General features: G+C 38.9%; 1 long non-coding RNA gene across 1 annotated transcript; it reads right to left on the reverse strand.

Moving 5' to 3' along the window:
• Positions 1–3,640: 3,640 nt before the first annotated feature.
• Positions 3,641–8,494, reverse strand: LOC148970065 (uncharacterized). The gene is made up of 3 exons (XR_016148529.1): positions 8,280–8,494; positions 7,607–7,720; positions 3,641–4,188 (listed from the first exon to the last, which is right to left on the reverse strand). It is a non-coding gene; the product is annotated as an uncharacterized LOC148970065 (long non-coding RNA).
• Positions 8,495–9,845: the final 1,351 nt, after the last annotated feature.

A 9,845-nucleotide genomic window follows, 5' to 3' on the forward strand; every position in this document is an offset into this window, starting at 1 on the left:
CAATCCAAAAGTAGTAAAGAATTTAGTTAGAGCTTTTGTGATGGTTGGAGCAGTGATGTTCCTTAATGGCACAGCCTCGGGAAAACGAGTGGATACGCACATCACAGTTAACAAAAAACTGGTTCCCTGACTTAGTCCTAGGCATGGGACCAACACAATCCACAATAACATGCTCGAATGGTTCTCCAACAGCGGGAATTGGATGCAATGGAGCAGGAGGCACGACCTGGTTTGGTTTACCAATGATTTGGCATGTACCGCAAATTTTACAATAGCGTGTTACATCTTCTTTAATGCCTGGTGAGAAGAAATGTTCAAGCACACGGCTGTAAGTTTTGGTGACGCCTAGATGACCCAACCACAAGTGTTCATGCGCTAACCCTAGCACATACTGGCGCCATCCCACCGGAACTACAACCTGACAAACAGTGTCACAACCCCACAGTTAGAACATCATCTGCCATCTCACCCTGAGGGACCCACTTACACATCAACACCCTATCCTCAATAAGAAAGCACTTCGTACTTCAACACCCACTAACATTTCCCTCAACTGCAGCAAAACATTTCGCCAGGTTGAGATCACTCTTTTGAGCATCGATAAGGATTTCGCGGGTTATTGGTTGTTTTCTTAGGAACAGTGATATCGGGGGCAACACTTACAGGACCCATCTCGAGACCGTCCTCTGACTCTCCACTAGAGGGCAACTGGTTCCCCCTAAAACACAGAGGAGAATAGTGAATCCGAGAGATCCACCCCTTGAGCCTGCGAAAAGACTTCAGGGTGCTTCTGAACCAACTCGTCGGGTTCAGTTTAAGATATAGGAGTATCCTCCACCTCAGGGTCACGGGAAAGAAACCAGATGCTAGCTTGGACTGCACATAATTTGGAATGTAAAGGAGCAGGCACAAAGCTCATCCCGATACCTCGTACTGCAGTGCTCACGTCACAGGCAGATTGAGAGGTCAGTGGTAGTATATTAGCCAGGATGAATAAGAGATATAAGCATTCAGAGATAAATCCCCCCCCCCCGCATTATTTAACGTTTTGTTTGTGAATAGGTTGACAACGCTACAATTTGCCGAATAATTACATTGCAGCGTTGCTAATGATAATAATTACTAGGCCTATCTCTCTTTTCCTGTTGCCGTTTGTGTTTGTCCTCTCTCAGCCTCTTCCTTCCTTCCTCCCATCCATCCTCCCTAACGTGAACAGTAACATAGGGCCGGCCCAGCTATCAGTAGCCTACTACTGAGAAAACTTTTTGAAAAAGTCTGCACGCTGTGGTGTCATGTGGAATGTGTGTAGCCTTTAAGAGAAGATAGACAACATGTAAAATGTAAAAAAAATAATAATTATAAATTCTCGACCTGCCCAAAAGTGAAGCGGCTCACCAGAAATTATCCCGATTGTCCTGATTACCCACCTCGGCCCCATGCAAGTACCTGATGGAAAGACTGCAGAACAGTCCAGCTAGAAACTTCTCACTAGCTGGGGAAAAAGTCTTCCCTGGAAAGACTGGACAGGGAAAACCCCCACAAAACAGTTTTAACACCAATAGAAATGATAACTACTTATAGCTTTCTTACCCAAAATGTTTGGGAAAAATGATCCCGGACGAGCCCCCAAATTGTTACGAAGCTCCAGTGGAAAACCCAGGGCAGGAGGAGGTTGGTGACGATAATAAAACCATTTCGGGTTGAAGGAACAAAGAAGACAATTAGTCAGGAAGTATGGCGTTTATTTACGAGATTAATAGTAACCAAGTAGTAGATTAATAGTAACCAAGTGGTACAACAAATACAAAAAGGTAAGCCTCAAAAAGATACAACAGAAAACAACTACAAATGAGAAACTAATACATTGGTGTTTACCACCCTCTCTCCACTGACAGAGTAACCCCCAGCACGAGGATAAAACTTGTTACCCGCTAACTGCAGGGACTCAACAAACGCCATTGCAGTGTCACCCCGCTCTGGTAAGCTGTCTGTATGGACGTCTGCTCTCCACATGTGTCACCCTCAGGCCACATTTACACAAACCCGGGTATTTAGCAAAACGAATATTTTCCCCCTCTCCGTTTTCAAAAATAACATCGTTCACACACCCGCAAAAATACACCATCGAGCGCTATCATAACTATGTCAAACATGCAAGCCAATAAGAATCCTCAGAATTTACAAGAGAGAACCTAAAACGCAGTGTCTCCCAGTTCACGCGGCAACACATAACCAGCGTTTTCAGAAATCTCCACTTTGCCCGGAGTTTTTAGAAATAATCGTTTTCAGTGATAAAAATGGCGTTTTCGTCTAAATGAGAGAACAAAATGCAGAGAAATATCTGCATTTTCCAATCGTGTAAACGGGGCCTCAGTCTGCCTGTTCTCTTCCCTTTGTATCAGTTCCCGCTCTCCTGCTGATTTCCAACAGGTGTGCACACTAGATAATTACCAACTGGAGACAGGTGTACACACAGGACCTGCAGAGAACAAACAAACAGCAGTACACCAGCAGACACCCTATAAGGCAGGAGTGCCCAACCCTGCTCCTACCGGTCGACTGTCCTGCACAGTTCATCTCCAACCCTAAACAAACACACCTGCCTTTAATTTTCAAGTGATTCTGAAGACCTTAATTGGTTGCTTCAGGTGTGTTTGATTAGGGTTGGAGATAAACTGTGCAGGACAGTCGATCGGCAGGGCACCCCTGCCCTACCCTTACAAAAAATTACTGCAGTTTTTTTAGAAGTAATACTGCATGTAGAAAATGCAGTTTTTTGGACACGAAAAAACTGCATTATTGCAGTATACAGTAGTTGGAGTACAACTGCAGTAGAACTGCAACATAACTGCAGTAGTATTACAATAATACTGCAATATAACTGCGGTAGTATTACAATAATACTGCAATATAACTGCAGTAGTACTACAATAATATTGCAATATGACTGCGGTAATACTGCAATATAACTGCAGTATTACTACAATAATATTGCAATATAACTGCGGTAATACTGCAATATAACTGCAGTAGTACTACAATAATACTGCAATATAACTGCAGTAGTACTGTAATAATACTGCAATATAACTGCAGTAGTACTCCAATAATACTGCAATATAACTGCAGTAGTACTCCAATAATACTGCAGTAGTACTACAATAATACTGCAATATAACTGCAGTAGTACTACAATAATACTGCAATATAACTGCAGTAGTACTACAATAATACTGCAATATAACTGCAGGAGTACTCCAATAATAATGCAATATAACTGCAGTAGTACTCCAATAATACTGCAGTAGTACTACAATAATACTGCAATATAACTGCAGGAGTACTCCAATAATAATGCAATATAACTGCAGTAGTACTCCAATAATACTGCAGTAGTACTCCAATAATACTGCAGTAGTACTACAATAATACTGCAGTAGTACTACAATAATACTGCAATATAACTGCAGGAGTACTCCAATAATAATGCAATATAACTGCAGTAGTACTCCAATAATACTGCAGTAGTACTCCAATAATACTGCAGTAGTACTCCAATAATACTGCAATATAACTGCGGTAGTTCTGCAATATAAGTGCAGTAGTACTGCAATATAAGTGCCATAGTACTGCAATATAACTGCGGTAGATCTGCAATATAAGTGCAGTAGTACTACAATAATACTGCAATATAACTGCGGTAGTACTGCAATAATACTGCGGTAGTACTGCAATAATACTGCAATATAGCTGCGGTAGTACTGCAATAATACTGCGGTAGTACTGCAATAATACTGCAATATAGCTGCGGTAGCACTGCAATACATAACTCGACTAAAGTACAATACTACTGAAATGCAATACAAATAAAATGCTGTACAATACCATTGGAATACAACCAGAATATCCCAAATCAGTTTTCACACATCTGCAATAATGAATTAAGGTACAAAACAGGGAATGTCTCAAACTGCAATGCAACAAATAACGTGATTTTTCTTTTTCTTTTATTTCAAATAACAGGCTGAGAGTTAGACAATGTATTTAAAGTGTTTATTTACAAATCATGCATACATCTTCCCCCACATTATTCAGAGAAGTTGTGTTTTTTGAAGAGCTTATTCTCATTCCACTTCGTTCTTTTCACTGCCTTCATCTCAGATGTGGAAACACGATTTTGGAAGTAGTCTGTAATAAACAAACAAAAAGAATCAGAGACAATCTTTTCAGTTACTCTTCACCACAGGCACATATTATGCTTAAAATGAATCTGCAAGTTAATGCAGGAACACGCCACTGTTTTTTGAAATAGGGGTTATTCAATGGAATTAATATTGTGCCATAATTAAACAAACAAATCCAGCATTTGCAAACAAACTCAATCTGCTTTGTAAAGGAAAACTCGTCTCAAACAAAGCAAGCAATGTGCAAGTGAAAAGGTCAATTTGAGCGAAAATGCAGTGTGAGACACTTGGTAGGGACGCAAATTATTGGATTTTGGCCGATATTCGATATGCCGATATTTGCAAACTCATTTTGGCTGATACCGATATTTAGACACATTTCCCCCCATATAATATATATATATATATATATATATATAAAAATACACGCACGGCCCGTGTACTTTTCCGTTCATTCATTATTCTATTTCGGAATGAAAGATGATATTTTAAAAAGGGTGCAACTTGGTTTTTTGTTTAAAAGAAAAAATCAGAAATGGCTGTATTTTGTTTTCCAAATGTATTGTTGTCATCAAACAATAGTATTAGAAAATTGGACGACATTTCCGATCGTTTTTTAATCTGTAATATTTATTTGTACGTTTTATTGTATTTCAAATGACTCGGTTACAGGTGTATCGCCCATTCACTTTACGAATGCAGTTGCTTTTATGTGGATCAAGCAGACATAACGTGCAAATAAACATCACTCACCCAGTACAACCATTATTACAACCAACCTTCAGTGATTGAAGCCTCTACTTATTGATTGAAAGGTTATTTCTGCACTGAAATGTGTTGCTTATATTAATGAGGGTTAAATCTGTCTGATTATTACTCACCCAGTACTTTTGACCTATTAAATATTATACTTTTATATTATAATAATATATTATATTATACCTTTTTTCCTTATACTGTAGGCTACGCAAGTTGCACATATAAAATGAAGTTAAGGAACAAACACGATCCATCAGGAAAAGCCATATGTCGTTGAATTTCACTGTGCTTGGAGAGTTTTCAAGAGTTTTTCTTTTGCGTGAAGAAGCCGTTTGCCGGAGATGTGTTAAAATATAGTCGCATTGATGATTATTAGGCTACCGGTATAATAACCCTCCTGGCTCCAGGTCTGAGTGAGTCATTCACTCTTACCTTTGTTCTTTGATTAACATTAATGGCACTTTAAGATCAGCCGCTGCTGACAGAGATGCAATCCGACATGCGTCCCGATTTTCTCACAAATCTCCACGTTAATTTAAGATTATTTAAATCCCTTAAAGGTCCCCTGACATGAAATTTTCATTTTCTGACGTTTTTTAATATTAATATGAGTTCCCCTAGACTGTATTTGGTCCTCTCGTGTCTAGAATTTTCAATCAGTGTAAACCGAGCTTTGGCTATTTTTCTCTTCTCTGCATCCGTCTGCAGCTCAGACGCGCTGATCTTGAATCTCCCCCTATAACGTCATATGGGGGAAAGGTTACTCCCCTTTCTCTGCTTTGCCCGCCCAGAGAATTTGGCCCGACAATGAGAAAACGAGCTAGGAACAGGAAGTACGAACACGCGCAGGCGTGATTTTATTTTTTCCTAGAGAAATAGGAGATTTGAGTTTTTCCTCGAGAGATATCATGGCTTGCAAACGAGCGAAGCATGGCAGTTGCTCAGGGTTCGGATGTACAAATGAACACAAAAGTATTTTTTAGTTCCTTCATCCGCGCCTCTGAAGAAACAATGGGTTAATTTTATTTTCTCTGGAAATGCGCCGACTCAACTCCCAAAGTTTTGGTCCAAACAGGCAGGAGACAGGTAAGTTAATCTTTCTCTCAAAATCTGTTTTTACTGTTTATTTACTGTTTTAATACTGTTTATGCATCAGTACAAGCCAGTGACTAAAATATCAACTTCACATCGTTTCTTTAATTAGGATGAACATAATCTTATTTAAAGAAAGTGTTTAGCAGGATTGATATTCTTAACGTTAAGCACACACTGCTTTGTTTACGTTGTGTATCTGCAGCCGTCAGCGTCGGTTTTCCTTTTTGAATGACGAATATAGACTAATATATATAATATATCTGCAGAAATAGACAGTTGGCTCATTAAACGCAGGCGCAGAACGCACATTATAGCAGTCAGTCGGCTGTAGTTCTCTCGGTGAGTTCAAGTGCAGCTTTTTACCTCGAAGAGAGCGGACGAGTTCGGGGCTTTAGAGAGAACAGAAACTGCGTTACACTGCACAACGAAGCTCTTGATGCATGTACATCATCGTGTCTGCATTGGTGAAAGCAGAGAGTGCAGAAACTGCGTTACACAATAAGATCTTCATTCTCGCAATCGACAGACTGACATCTGCTTCTCATTCCTCGTCACAGCAACATTTTATGTGATGAGAATCTAAATACTTCAAAAACTTCTCACGATTCAGTAATCTCGATATCTGTAATAGTAAAAACGTATAATAGTAAAAGCATTCAAGAGAGCTTCACATGTTATATGTAGCTATTTCATATGCAAGCATGTCAGCCAATCACAGCAGTGGGCGGTTACATTGAATCCCACAGCAGACACGCCCCTTCAAACAGAGCGTTCAAAGCAGAGGCTAAAATTAAATCAGGCTAGAAAAAATGACTTTTACTTCTAAATTATGACTATTTTTGATCTAAAAAACATACTAACATAAGGGCAACCCAGGAAACATTATAAAATAATAAAAAAAATGTCAGTGGACTTTTAAAATTGCTCTAATGAAGACACTCGACAAAACTGACATTTTGGCACATATTGTGTGTGTGTGTTATGGTTTGTTCAAGCCTGAAAAAGAACTCGATACTGAAGCGCACCTTTTCCTCCACACAGCTGGACATTTAAGTTGCTGGCGCTCATGCTACGTTCACGGTCGTCACGTACGCATAGTATATCCACCACATATTGGCAAGGCTCATCGGCAGAGATATTACTATCGGCCGATTCCGATGATCATTAAGCTTTTAACGGCTGATACCGATGTCGTGCTGATGTCATCGTGCGTCCCTAACACTTGGCTTTATATAAGAGATCTCGGCTCAATTTTCTCACAAATGCAGTTGAGCAACTTCCTCTTCTAAAACAGTAGACAGCGCTAAACTAGGTGATTAATTTAGTCTCCCAGGAGAAGCCCACTTGCCTTTGCATACAGCTGTGGAAAATGACCAGTGAACAGGTGTTTACTGTATCTATAATGAACCTTTTTGAGGTTTTCTTTAGCAAAATGTTATTCTATATCTAGACATATCCATATTAGATTTAATCTTATTGAATTACATCCTATTTATGTTAATTTATGGTTTATTGTTCAGCATTAACAATGAGTTTGAACACTCCAGATAAAAAGTTAAATTACTCACCCTCATGTCATTCCAACCCCGCAAGACACGGGGAACACAACTGAAGATATTTTTGATGAAATCTTTCTGTCACTCCATTGACAGTCTACACAATTTGCCCAATAACATGCATTTCTGGAAAAAAGCAGAGACACACAATTTTTAAAGTCTGTGAGTGCATATTTGTTTCACCCCAGCCATCGTCTTCTGTTTTTAGTTGTTACCAGTACATTTTCCTGGAAATAGCAATCACACAAAAAAAGTAAGTTAGCCTACTTAAAAAAAAAAAAAAAAAAAAAAAATCTTTTCTGCACATAATGTCAAACTACTGAACATATTTGCTTGTATTTTCCAGTAAGTTAGTGTCTGATATTTCTAATATTCCTGATATTAAATTTAAACAAGTAAAGTCACCGTGAATACAGATAGTTTTTTAAAAAATGCGTTAAAAGTGTTAGACAATAATGCTGCAAAGTGCAAACATAAGTTACACAATCTGCTGTGACGCAGTTAACACTACGTTAAACGGTGTAACGTTAAACCGGAGAATGGTAACACTAACATTACAGAATAGAAGCGGCGTTTCCTCTTATTTTCCCACCGGGTTGAACAACATATATGTAAAGTCTTTTTTACACCAATCTAAAATAAAAAAAGAGAAATATGAGGACATTATATGTTATAATTTACTCACCTCGAATGACTTGACAAGGCCTCGCGCAATGAACTTCTTTTCTTCCAGAAAACGCGTCTCTTCCATTCCACTTGTTAATGACCGTCGTCACCACGAGTAATGCTGTCATGTCTTTGTGTTTTAATTGTGATAGTTCATAAATATGAACCTATATGAACGATAATTTCAGTGAGGAAATCAACCAAACCGTATTTTATGGAGCAGACACTACGCGGAAAGACAGTAGCACCTCAATGCAGAACATGAGATCCACGGGGAGGAGTCGGATCACGATCCAAGGGGTGGAGATGGGTAAGATTAGGGTTGGGTTTAGGGATTAGGGGTGGGTTTAGGGATCAGGGGGCGGAGTTGGTTAGGTTTAGGTGTATGTAAGGTGGGAGGAGTTGGATCTGGATCCGACTCCTCCCCATGGATTTCATGTTCCGCAGTGAGGACCATCTCCGGAAAGACGCTGACTGACAGTAATGAGCATCAGCTGCTCTCGAGACTCGTTGTCTGGACAACGCCCGAGGCGCGTGAGCGCGAAGGAAGCTCTGGTCACATGGGCTATGTCTCGTAGGCCAAGACTTCAGATGCAAAAAACAAAAACTTCATCTGTCTTTTTTTCATACTATAAAGCTTCTTTATTTAGGTTCAGTAATTTCACTTTTTAATGGCAAAACTGATATCATTGCCTGAGAGCCCAATAAAAACAAAAAGCTAAAAAAAAAAAATGGAATAGTTTTCTCTATCAAAAAAAGTCTATCACTTTTTAAAGTGTATCACTGAACTGAAGTTATTGTATCTAGGATACTACTTCATTATAGTGCAAATCTACAGTAGAGTTTTCATTTAAGTTTTCTAATTGAGGGGGTTTGCCCATATGTGTGTGTTTTTTTATTTATTTATGTGTAGAGTTCTTAGAAAATGAGGCATTCTTTCAGAAAATGTGTGTAAACAATCGATAAAAACTGTAATGTCAGATATTTGTAAAGACCAAAGAGAAGCTGTTTTCATCGTGAAAACTCCAAACATTTGGTATTCCTTAAAAGCCCTGAATGTGCTCTTTAGAGGACATAATGTATAAAATATAATGTCAACTACAGTGGACAAAAGTCAGGAGGACATCAGTGGACATTGTCGGTACACGATCCGTTCCACCTGCACGATCCGTTCTACGCATGCGCGTAATTACGTAGAAGAAAACGTCACGGGTTTCCTACACTATCGGTACCACGCATGTGTGATGAATGAAACACTCTACGGCCAGGCGGCACAATTTGCGGCAGATGTGTGTAACGTTAGTTGTATTGTGTTTAACATTTCACAGCGGGTCTATTTTGATGTTTTTAAATGTAACTTACTTACGCTATGTATTGCTAAGTGTTTAGGTTTACGCCAATCCAAAATAATAAAGGTGTTATGAGTTATGAACATTCATGATCACTTTCCTCCATAGGCTACTATCCTTTGTGATTCTGGTATTAGGCTTAATTTACTGTTTTGGTCTTCTTCTTTTTTTTTTAGTTTTTTTATTAAAAACTGCTATTCATTAACTTTTAAGTTGAGAAATTTTATATTAGTAGG

The sequence above is a fragment of the Pimephales promelas genome, chromosome 21, assembly GCF_988280905.1.
Source record: "Pimephales promelas chromosome 21, fPimPro1.hap1.1, whole genome shotgun sequence".
Lineage (NCBI taxonomy): Eukaryota > Metazoa > Chordata > Actinopteri > Cypriniformes > Leuciscidae > Pimephales > Pimephales promelas.